The sequence below is a fragment of the Myotis yumanensis genome, unplaced genomic scaffold, assembly GCF_028538775.1.
Source record: "Myotis yumanensis isolate MYYU_CA2020_CCGP unplaced genomic scaffold, mMyoYum1.0.hap1 SCAF_2, whole genome shotgun sequence".
Classification (NCBI taxonomy): Eukaryota; Metazoa; Chordata; class Mammalia; order Chiroptera; family Vespertilionidae; genus Myotis; species Myotis yumanensis.
In genome coordinates, this window is record NW_027223753.1 from 95,401,695 (window position 1) to 95,414,478 (window position 12,784).

General features: G+C 44.9%; 1 protein-coding gene across 1 annotated transcript in view; it reads left to right on the forward strand.

Moving 5' to 3' along the window:
* Nucleotides 1–12,784, forward strand: part of GMDS (GDP-mannose 4,6-dehydratase) — a 664,099-nt gene that overhangs the window by 650,100 nt on the left and 1,215 nt on the right. The window lies entirely within an intron of this gene.

Sequence of the window (12,784 nt, forward strand, 5' to 3'; positions counted from 1 at the left end):
TGATGTGTTTATCTCTCTCTCCCTCTCCCTTCCTCTCTGAAATCAATAAAATATATTTATAAATAAATAAATGAATGAAATCAAACTTGGGAGGATGGAACAGCGGTGTGGTCAGGGTGGCTTTAGGTGGCAGTGGGTGGCCACTCTTCAAGGCTGGTCGTGTCAGGGCCCACGCTCTGAGCTCCTCCGGCCTAGAGGCTCTTTCCTCCATGGTGGCCACACCGAGGTCCTACCTCCCAGGAGCCTTCGTGGGGCTACTCACACGAGTATCTGATCCTACACACAGACTCTGTATGTGAGGTGCAGGAGTAAAGCACCCTTCCAGCCCAGACTCACCCTTCATCAGTCCTGGCTCAATCTTCAGAGCATGGCTCTTCCGCAAACTCAAGATCCTAACACGTCATAGCTGGTGTCACTTTGAAGAGATTGGCCTACATCTGTGCTAATGGGCCTTTGTAGTGGTGTGGCCAGAATTCTAGAACCATCTAAGACTCCAGTCTGCCTTTGTCCCTCTTTCCTGTGTTTATTTGCAAAGCCCATCACACACATCAAAGAAGACAAGGTTTCTGCCTGGTGGTTTTATCAAATTACTGAGCAAGATGAACAATACAGAGATGCAAACATTCCTGGGCCAGTTCCCTATGGCAGAAGGAGTTCACCCCTGTATTTTCTCTGACACTTTGGGTGTCTCTTCTCTGTCAACTCTTCTCCCCCATAGTTATTAAGAGTGACTCCGCAGCGGTGTACTGCTAACTGCTGAGCAGTGTCCCAAGCATAGTCCCAGGATGGCCAGAACCGAGCAAATCCAGGGTGCCTGGCATTACCTCTGTGGTGGTGGATTACGGAACAAGAATGTGATTTGTATATTCTGCCATCAATAATTTCTCATATCTGGACAGAGCTGTGACTTCCAAAGCATCCTCATATACACTGAAGTGTCTTTTTAGCAAGTGTGGTCGGGCTCTTGCTTTATCTTCAGCCATGAGGCCACACTTCATTCTGGGCAGCCGTGGAGTAGGCCTCTTGGCCTTGTCAGCACAGGCCACCCTGAGAGCTGGCAGGGCACCTGCCCAGGGTCACTGTGCACAGTGTTACACTTGGGAGTCCCCCCAGAGCTTTCATCAAAGCCAGCCTGATTATTTTCCACTGTGTTTTCCTGAAAGGATGTTATGATTTTCTAGATGTTTGGTGGCTGGTGATAAATCAGGCTTTTATGATGTCATGTGAAAGGCTGCCTCTCGGACTTCCTCCCACAGCAGTCATAGATTAAAAGCAGAGTGGACCCAGTGTGACTTAACCCTTCACTTGCTTGTCCTAAGACACGGTCAAGGCTATCTACTGGCGAGGGTCGGGAACAGGTGACTGCCTTTCCTGCAGCTGCCTTTCCCACACCTTCCTTTCCTGCACCTGCCTTTCCCAAGATTAAAGCTGGGCTGTGGACATTTGGTGACTTTCTCTGAGTTATGGGACTTCCTCATCTAAGTACCTTTGGCATCAAGTCAAGATTCAAAACCAGACAGTATGTTCTGTGAAGTGGTATAAGAGATCATAGGTAATGTTATAAAAGGAATCTTTTCAAAGAGTCTCTTTCATAATCATAAAAATGAAAGGTTTCCTTGGAAAGAAGATAGTATCAAATGCCGGTGGGCTGTGATAGAATGTTATACTCATACTTTGCTGGTAGCATTGTAAATTCATACAGTGTATTTGAAAACAATAAAAAGGTTCTCATTCAAGTCAAAATCCGATTAGTTCTCTATGAATTCTCTTTCCCTCACCTCATATATAGTCCATCAGCAAGTCCTCTTTCCACTGGGCCTCCAAATAAGTGCCGAGTTTATCCATTTCTTTCCATCTTCCCATTCTCACCACTCCCGCTGCCACCATCCCTCCCCACCTCTGTGACCATTGCCTCCTCTGGTCCCCCGTCCTCCACAGTCCATCTCTCACCCAGCACAGCACCCAGAGTGAGTCTGATAGTGGCCAGGTGCTATATGCCTGCAGTTCTCAGAGCCCTCCAGTGGCTAAGAACCAGTCCAACTCCATACTCTGTAGTGGGCTGAGAGAGGACTGAGTGTTGAAGTAAAGCACGTCTTTCTCTATAGATGAGCAGATATTTATACAACACACACTGAGAGAGATAATTTGCTAAAAACTTTTCAAACACCCAAGCAAGTGTCAGTGCTGTGTCCATTCTTTTGAGAGCTAGTGGAGAAGAGAGGGGCTCCTCCTTTGTCAGCAAGTTTGTGGTTACCGTTTTACTCCAGCCAGGATCCTGCTAACGCAGGAGGAGGTGCAGGTGGGACACAGTCTCAGGATCCCTCAGGAGGCTCAATGTGTCCCCATTTGGCCATATGAGGAATAGTGCTTCCACCTCACACCCCAGGAGGTGCCAGAGCAGCAGGACAGGTCCCTGACCTCTGGCCCCAGAATCTTGGGCTCTGTGTCCCAGACCTGAGCCCTTCAAGAGTAACAGATGTTTCTAGGTTGGACAGCCCAGACACATCAAAGAGTGGCAGGTTTTTCGGGGGGAAAGAGTTCTGCATTAGAGGTGGAGCATGTTGGGCAAAACTAACTAATCCACCCTTTTTATTTTTTTTTTTTATTAAATCTTTATTGTTCAGATTATTACATTTGTTCCTCTTTTTTCCCCCCATAACTCCCCTCCTTCCAGCTCCCACCCCACCCTCCACCCTCACTCCCCACCCGCTGAGTTCATCCATAGGTGCATGATTTTTGTCCAGTCACTTCCCGCATCTCCCACACCCCTTTTCCCCCAAGAATAGTCAGTCCATTCCCTTTCTATGTCCCTGATTCATTATAATCACCAGTTCATTCTGTACATCAGGTTATTTATTCACTTGATTCTTAGATTCATTTGTTGATAGATGCATATTTGTTGTTCATAGTTTGTATCTTTACCTTTTTCTTCTTCTTCCTCTTCTTAAAGGATACCTTTCAGCATTTCATATAATACTGGTTTGGCGGTGATGAACTCCTTTAGTTTTTCCTTATCTGTGAAGCTCTTTATCTGACCTTCAATTCTGAATGATAGCTTTGCTGGATAAAGTAATCTTGGTTGTAGGTTCTTGGTATTCAGCACTTTGAAAATTTCTTGCCATTCCCTTCTGGCCTGCAAAGTTTCTGTTGAGAAATCAGCTGACAGTCGTATGGGTATTCCCTTGTAGGTAATTGAGCCTCTTTCTCTTGCTGCTTTTAAGATTTTCTCTTTGTCTTTTGCTCTTGGCATTTTAATGATGATGTGTCTTGGTGTGGTCCTCTTTGGATTCCTTTTGTTTGGGGTTCTCTGCGCTTCTTGGACCTGTAAGTCCATTTCTTTCTCCAGGTGGGGGAAGTTTTCTGCCATTATTTCTTGAAATAGGTTTTCAATATCTTGCTGTCTCTCATCTTCTGGCACTCCAATAATTCTGATATTAGACCGCTTAAAGCTGTCCCAGAGGCTCCTTACACTATCCTCACACTTTCGGATTCTTTTTTCATTTTGCTTTTCCAATTGGGTGTTTTTTGTCGAATCTTTGGTTTGATTCTTGTGCTCCTCTGGTCTGCTATTGGGTATAATATTCTTTATTTCAGTCTGTGTATGCTTACTTTCTAATTTCTTTATCGTAGCATCGAGGGTCTCATTAGTTTTCGTGAGGCTCTGCACAAATTTATGGCAAGCCCTCAAAATTGCGATTCTTAGCTCCATATCCTCCATTTCTGTCATGTTTTTTTGTCTCCGCATCTTATATGCTTTCTTGGTACCCCCCCTTGTGGTCTCTGTGCGCAGTCTTGTTCTAGCCAAGCCTTAATTGTTGTAGTTAACACTAGAGGGATTTGACCACCAGGCCGACTGGCTGTAGGAATCAGCTGTGGAAAACGTCTGTCTTCTGGGGAGGCGTTATTCCAGCCTTTGCCTGAGGCGGTCGGCAAATGGTTGTGCGCAGGGCCTGGGCGGGGCGGGCTCAACAGGGCGGGGGGAGGGAGCAGCTATGGCCGCTCTCAGTCCGTCCCCAGGGGCTCTGCCTCTCTGTCCCAACAACCGCTGCAAACCTCGGAGGGGCCGTAGCCAGACAGTCCCGCTTCTCCCGTTTGAGTCTGGGTCCCTAGAGACTCGCCCGGATCTGTAGCCCAGAGTCTGAGACTTTCTCCTGATTGAAAACGACAATCGCACCCTCAGCCGCCAGCCCGCTTTGCGCGCGCACCCTCACCACCGCACCGCCGTACCTTTAAATTTTCCACACTGCGCCTCCGCTGAGCATCGCAATGCTGTTGTTTTTGCTTCTAGTTGAAGAGACTCTCCTCAGCCAGCCTTCCCGTGGTTCTGGTTGATGTCCGCTCCGACTTTTAGTTGTATTTTTGAAGTGGTTGTCCACGGCGGCAGTCTCCGGTGTTTACCTATGCCGCCATCTTCCCGGTCTCCCCTAATCCACCCTTTTTAAAACATAGCTAGAAGTCAGTCCCATAGTTACTTTCAAAATCTACATTAGGGTAAAAAAAATCAGACTTTTGAGCTCCATCAAGTTGACTTAGCTGGTTTATAACTGTCCTACCAGCCACAGGTGCTCAAGGGATAGCTGGTGACTAGAGAATAAAGTCTTATGACAGCCTGGCTTTGCCTACAAAGGCCTGGGCCTTGTGATAGGGATTACCTAGAAGGCCAGACACAATCCAACTGACCATCTCCAACTTTTTCTTGGGCTTTGACCCCCCCTCTATCACTGTGTCCAGACACAGTGGCCTTCCCTCTGCTCCTCAGATGAGTACATTGCTCCCTAAGGCCTTTGCAACAAAGGCCCTCCTACCCCAGGTCTTCCTGGGACTATCTTTTTCTTGTCATTCAACTCTGTGATCAAATGTTACCTCTTTAGGAAGGCCTTCCCCCCCAACCCTCCCACTCTTCATCAAGCTCACTTCCTCTGAAGCCTTCTGCCTGGCACTCCTCCATCGCTGAAATGGTCTTATTCGCACTTCCTGTGCTCTTGGCTGTCTCTCCCTACTGGAACACAAGCTCACAAGAATGGCCTCATCTTGTCCACAGTGGCTTCCCCAGCATCTAAAGCAGTAAATGTTTGGCAACAACCAAGAGCATGCACAATGATTACAATAATTGAAGGAAAGCAGAATACAAAATCCTGTATACTCTGTTCACCATTATTCAGAAAATGATGACCTGAAAATAGAGTTGGTTTGGAGGGCAGGGTGAAAGTAACATATAACTAGGAAAGAAAAAAGGTAAGACAACCCACTTAAAAATATTACATTTTCACCCATATTGTTACTACAAGAAATTAAAGTAATAGCTTTTCCTGCAACTTAATGAGAAAAGCACCAATAGCTAGCCTTAACAGAAAGCGGTTAGGGGCAATCAGGCAGGCAGGGAGGTGAGCGGTTAGGAGCCAGCGGTCCCAGATTGTGAGAGGGATGTCCGACTGCCCCCGAGGAGCCCCAGATTGGAGAGGGTGCAGGCCGGGCTGAGGGACCTCTTCCTCTCCCCCCCCGCCCCCCCGCACGAATTTTGTGTACTGGGCCTTTAGTTGACATATAATTGATGGGAAGTAAAATGCACAGATCTTAACTGTATAGTTTGATCCACTTTGACAAATACATACACTCACGAACCCTACATGCCTATCAATATAAAAACAATCACCCAAAAGTTCCTTCCCTGTTGATCCTCTTCCCCAACCAAATTTCTATCACCATCAATCTGACTGCCCTTCCTAGAACTTCCCACACTCCAATCATGCAGTGTATGCTCTTCTCTGTCCATCCCTTTCATTCAGCATTAGAGCATGTTGATATTTCTATGTTGATGTCGTCTATATTAAGTAGAAATCTGTTTGCTACTCATTAATGTAGCATAGAGTATATTGTTTAAGTACTTTCTAGGGAGGGATTGTCCTATTGAGCATTGAGCATGCTGGACTAAGCACCAGAAATCCTGGCTTTCAGCCCAAAACCCTACTTTATGACATTAATCAAATTATTTAATTTAAATGTCTCTATAGATGCATTCAGGTATAGGGTTATGTTTCTCTTACAAAGATAAGAAAGAAAGAATGTCAGTTAGACATGTAGCACAGATACCCAACAGCCTGGTAAAACTCTCTATTAACCGTGATAATAGGAAACCAAGTGAATGAATAAATAAGATAATAGAAAACTTAAAAATTCATCTCAATATTCACCTTTTCTCCTTGATTTTCAAAAACCTTACTAACAAATATCATAGTAGCTGTCTTAATTCTCCCTCAAATATGAAAGTGCCCAGAGAAACAACCTAAAATCAAGAATTTGGATGTGATGGTTAGTCCTAGAGTTTAAGAAGTTACTGAGGGAATGAGTGCTGAGTGAACGTACGGATGTACCTGTGAATGACCGTGTCATGTCATTTCTGTTTTGGGGAGAAGGATGGTGAATGGCAGGATGAGAGGTAGGAGGGAGGATTACTGAAGTGCGGTTTCTTGAATCTGAATGGCCTAATGTATTATATAAATTGAGGAAAACTCCAAAAGGAAAAAATATCCCATCTATATTATGGAGGCACTCATATTATTTACAATATTCTTCAGAACTAATGTTCAAAGGGAGTGGGGAAAGCTTTTCTAAAGGCTGTCACCCCTCAGTCACTTTGTGGGGTGCTTTCACCCTACAGAGAGGCCACCTGAACATGCAGAACTCCTGAGTTGCACTGTGAGTGTGACTGGAGGTTAATTAGCTGATGTATGTGAAATGCTCTGAGGATAAAATCACTAAGTGGCAAAAGAGGAGCAGCCTGCCTCTCAAGCTCCAGATTGCCACTTGCCAATTATGTCACAATGATCTCAATCAGTCCACTTAAAGGTGCTTTATCTCTTTTCCTCGGGGTTTGTGCCACCTCCTACCAGCACGGGCAGAGCTTTACACCCTGATCCAGTCATTAACATAACCAGTAATTTCCGACAAAGATGGTGCTGGCTTTGAAGCCTGGAACACTGAGGTCACTAACAATCTTATCTCCCCTCATTAGCTGGCCCTGCGCTGGCTGTGAATCAGCGCCATGTCAGCTGGGCAGGGTGAAGATCAGGGGAGAAACAGAATCGAGGAGCCCTGGCCACAGTACTTAATGTAGCCTTCCCCAGGCTGATACTCCCGTGAGCACCAGGCACCCAGAAATTCAACTCTACAATTATGATAGATGTAGAGTAGGTAGAGAAAGACTTAGTACCTCATAAATGTGTATGACGTAAGACTACACCCCCCAAATCTCATTTGCTTATTTTATTTAAAGCAACCTATTACCTGTGAGTAGAGAGCTCCCCAAAAGCTACGAGGTACAGCTTCTGAGAGATGCTCCTCTCTGCTTAGCTCTTGGGCCCGAAGCTGGTGGACAGGACAGGCTCCAAGGCGCGCAGGCCAGAGGGTGCCCTAGGCCAGTGTATTCCTGGGATCCTGCTCCAGGGATGCCCTGTCGGGGACAGATGCTGGGTTGCAGTGGCATCTGTGTGCAGCCTGTGTGTCCACAGAAGGGAATGGACCCTTGTCCTCATCTCTGCACATCTCAAGCATGTCTACTCAAAAGGACTTTCTCCAGAATATTTTGTAAAGGAAGTTAAAATGTTTGTGTCCTACAATTCCCCTATATACTTGTGTTGTCTGTATGCTTTATAGAGCCCTTTTTGCCTAACTACATTTCCCTTCTTATGCTAACCACATTTTAAAAATACAAGTGAATCAAAGATTATCTACATGAAGGCTGCACTGAATATGTCATTCACCAGGTTCTCCCTTTATAAAGTAAATACTTTTTAAAGCCACATTAGGCTTTATTTACAAGTGGACACATAAGGAAGATAATGTTCTCATTCATTTTCCAAGAACACTCTACCATGCTAGGCAGGCCTTTCCATCAGTGTCCGGGGTGTACATATGCATGGATTTCTATCCCTTTGTTTGATAGCTCTTAATAGCTACCGATTCCAAATGACAAATGCTACCAATTGTAAATAAGTGGTTCCCAGCAAAGAAAAATGAGATCAAGCAAGGGGTCACAGAATCTAGAGACCCCCTCAGGCACTCCTGGGAGGTCAGGACAATATATCCTGAGTTCTAACTGATGGGGCTCACATGTGAGGCCACCAGCAGAGGTGACAGTGTTGCTACATGAGGGCTCAGCCCGGTTTCAGTCCAGGGCACCCTCTATAGCCCTGTGCCCCTGGCTCCCAGAGGCCGCTGCCAAGTAACTGAGGATGGGGACCATGCAGGGCCTGCACGCTCTGCTTTCCTCCCTTTGCCACTTTATTTGCACTGTCGGATCACTGTTGGAACCGGTGCTGACTGACTCCATTTCCCTGAGGTTGAGCCCACATTGTTTGTGCTCCGAAGGCATTCTGTCAGCCCTGCTGATGGACAGTCCCACTGAGTCTGGCTTCCTGAGCAGACCAGACAGCCCGCTGTTTTCTCCTTGTCTCTTATCGACCCTTGTCATTAAAGGCGATGCCTGGCTTCAACTTCAATTTGTGCTGAAATACAGCAGTAAAGGGAGAAAGAAGGGAAGTGCTCATCACTGTTATTAAGACCACTGTGCTTCTCACTGCTCTGAGACTCACTCTCTCTAGGAAGGTTTCAATCAAAGGATACATTTGTGAGCACCGAGTTTAAGCCGAGCAATGAGACATTATATAGCAAACTTTCTTAGGGAACTTTCCGACTCCTCCCCCTGCCCCCTCCCCATTATTATCTCAGCTGCATGTCTTGAATGTTGAGTGGGATGTGCTTTGGAATTTTTTCCATTTTACTGAAGTTTTGGGGGTATGGGTTGTTGTTGTTGTTTAGCAGTTTTGTCTTTCTAAAAAGAGCATTTCACCAGAGTAAATCTTTCCTGCTTACTCTCCATTAGCATAAAGTTAGATCAAGAACCAAATTCATTGGCATTCTTTTATTCCCTTGGAGCCTGAGCTAGTCTGCAATTTTGCTTTTTTAAGAAAAGTGGCAGGAAAGAAATGAATGCAAAGTGCTGCTCCTGCTGCAGAGCTTAGCTTCTTGACGGTGTTTAAGCAGGGTTCTCCCCAGTCTTAATCTTCCTCATTAACATCTGTCTGTACATCTCCTTATTTACAGCATGGAGTCAATCTCTCTCAGTGTGCACATTAGAAATTTAACATCCTGCCGAAAGAGCTCACACTCTTAAAATGTTTCTTCACCTAAACAGATGTCCTTTGCAAACTTTACAAGCAGACCTGTAGGAAATGTGGTATCCCACACATAATTTGAAATAAATATTAAAATTTTCCCAATGCAACCTCAGGGAAAGAGGAAAAAAAAATGAGACTGTGAACTTTGAAAGATATGTGATATAATCTATTTAATAACATTCCCTACAATGATTTTAGAAGTGGGTGGGTTTCAAAGGGATTATATGTGTTAAATAATAATCAAAATAAAATAAGATTGGGGGAAGGAAAGAAAACTAGCCAGCATCATTTAAAGATGTGGTGTTATCTTGATGGAGGTGAAAAGGTGCCCGGACAGGAGGAGAGAAAATTATAGTCAGAGTAGAAGATAGTGGCACGGCATGCTCTCTACTTTTCTGGACTTTGTGTTAACTATGTGGGCTCAGAAACTGGCTTAATGATTTTTCCAGGATTTAGTCTGGCCCTTTATCAGTTCACTGGAACAAGAACATAAGCCAGGAGAGCCTGAAAAATTGCTGCAGCAAAACATTTCCTCCTGCTGGGCTGCTGTTCGCTGCTTTGACCACTGGCCTTGGCCTTTGGGGTTTATGCCTGGACAAAGAGTTAAAGGACAACTCCTAAAGGTCAAACAAGTCGACAGTAGTCAGGGACTCTGAGAAAAAAGAGGGGGCTCTGGGCATCTGGGCACATCCATTTTCTCTTGCTCATGCTGTTTGGCTGCTATGAAATGCTCAGCTAACCCTAATTGAATTTGACAATAATAAATCACATGTTGAAACTGTATAGCTCACCTAAGGCATAGCAATGGAAATGGTGAAGACACCAGAAGCCGGAGCTCAGGAAATGTCATATTCACATAGAAATGCTTTAAATTTTTCCCAGAGCTTTATTGTCTTTTCTACAGAAAGGTTCCAGACCACCCAGTGCACAGGTCCATTTTGGAAACTGCACATAAAATCATCACTTTAATTCAGCTCTGCCTCTGTTGTCATCCTGTAGCTTTAAGCCCATAAACAAAAAGGAACTGAACTTTCAGAAAAGGAGACAAGAGCACAGCAGATGAGCTCACTCTTCCCTCGTCCTCAGGAGCCGATCACACCCTAGCGGAGAGGGTTTGTGAAATCTAAAAGTAAAATATGTTTTGGCCTTATTTCCCTCTCCCCTCCCCCTTGCTCCACACAGTCCTATTAGGAGAGTGGTTCCTGGCATCATTATAAGAACCACTTACATTGTAAGAACTCAGTTTCCAAATCTCATTTCTCTGGGGCTAGCAGAAGACTTATTTAAAGGAGCGTTTCCACACCCACCCGTGTCATTCAGAGCCACGTGCGCTCCCACGCCTGGCCTTTCCCATGCCACCTTTTAAGGACCCCCTGTGCCCCAAACCTTGCAGACTAAATCATTTACTTTATATTTTCTTTGAAGGACGCCACAGGAAAAAGTAAAGTCCTTCGGGAAGAGTGAAGTGTCCTTAGTCTTCCCCTACGCTGACTGGGCACAAGCGCGTGGACTGCTCTAGATGTCAGCTCAGTTGCATCTGGCACAGTGAGCCGCTGTTTTGTTTTGATGGAACCTCATCCTTTTCCTTCACAAGGTCTTTTGGTCTAATTAAATTTCAGGGAGACAGAGCCTTGGCAGGAGGTTAAAGTAAGCTGCTAGACTGGAATGTAGGAGTTGGGCTCAAAACTAAATTGGGAAGTTTAACTGGGTGCGTCTCCGGTTTCAATGAAATACTTTTACAGTGCATGGTAGCAATGTCTGTTTCTAAGCTTTTGAAAACCATTTTTCTTTTTTCCTTAATTGTAGTTCCCTAGTTGTTTTTATATTATGAGCTACTTGTAGAAAAATACAGGAAACATAATTACAATACAAAGCTCCCTTTCCCAAGCCTACTGAGATTACTTGAAGCCAGAGTTGGTTTTAGGGTTTTGCTAACTATAAGTTAAGAGTCATGAATTGCATCCTATGCAGCGTTAGTTGATTTACAACAAGTGTTGCGTGATTAAACAACAACCGTGTTTCTTCAGGCTGTGTAGCTGCTGTAGAATTCCAGGGCCATGTTGCCTCCTAAGGCCACATTTCACAGCTCCCTCTGGGGAACAAGAATGAACATCATTATGTGACTCTTACAGTAAAACAGAAGTATTGTAGAAGTACATACAAGCTTATTTAGGGAAGGGAAAGAGAAATAAATTCATTTGTTTTTCCACTTATATTTCCAGTTCCATGTAGCAGCACTGTGTTAAATTGCTAAGTATTAATTTTTGTACCCTACTTTTCCTGAAGAATGAGCTCACTCTTCCCTCGTCCTGGACGCCTGGGCCATCAGAAATAACTTGTTTTACTATTATTAATACTCCGGAGAGGAAATCGGTACTTCAGTGTATTGTGAAATGAAAAGCCTTTGGGAGTTTGATTTATTCAACCCTAAGTAATGATGGATGGTTGAGAATGAGAGTTGTTGAATGTACCCTGTTAGCATACCATTTCAAGCAAACAGTACAGATATTCAGAAGTAGCTTTCTAGTGAAGGTGAGCGTGCAGCATGCCCTGCAGAGAGGGCCTGCCCAGCTCCGGGTGGCCTGCCCACTGTGGGTCTACAACACACCCCAGGCCTGCTCCTCTCAGGGGACTCCCAGGAAAATCTGTGGGGGAGGCTCTCAGTTGCAGCTCCATTATCTGTTACTTTCACTTGATATGACTGGTTTTAAGTTGTTCTTTAATATCCTGTGTAGGGAAAATGGTGTCTTCAAGAGATACTTACCTTGTTTAAAATTGGGCTGTTTTCATACTGCCTTCACAAAACAGTTCTCCTGTTTTGAGTACTCATATCTTGTGTACTATTTGATGAATACATTTGTACATGGAAGAGCTAAATGTTTATCTTACCACCAAAATGGCCAAGTACTTTTCTTTCTTTTTTCTTGTCTTTTCTCTTCTGTCCTTCTCATTCTTTCCTTCTGCCCTCCCTTTTTGCAAATCATCTTGAAATTCTCATCTCAATTTTCTTTAGAGAGCTGTAATAAGAAATTGGTGAGTGAGGGCTGAGATGCAGGATTAATTTATTCTCCTCTGGTTTTCTTTTAGCAAGCTTTCCTTCCAAGGAAGTGTTTTAAATGGATGGAAACTCTCAGAAGCCCTGGTGTGTTTGGTTTCCGCTCTGCCCTGGTGGCTGAGGGAGCAGACTGCCAGAGCCATGGGCACACAGTTTCATACTTTTTAGTATTTTGATAAGGCCCCCATCTGATGGGAGGAGAAACTTAAGTATCAAACAAACGGCGGCCCCAGCCTCTCGCATAGGAGCTGGAAGTTGTTTGAAAATTAACTTGATCCTGCAGCAGAGTGGTTAGGTGACACTGCAGAGGGAGGCCAGCAAGGCAGCGTTTGCAAACTGCCCGATGCGCATCATTAGTGGGTGGAGAGGAGCCTTTCTACAGAGCGTACCAGAACCGAACAGGAGAGGAAACGCTGTGTATAGTGCCCCTGGTAGGCAGGGCTGCTTCGGGAAGCTTCGGTTTCGTTTTATTTGCCTGGGGTGTGCTCGGTGGCAGTGTGAACCGAGGTCTCCAGAGAGTCAGAGAGGTTGGGAGCCGCCGGGAAGGGCCGCC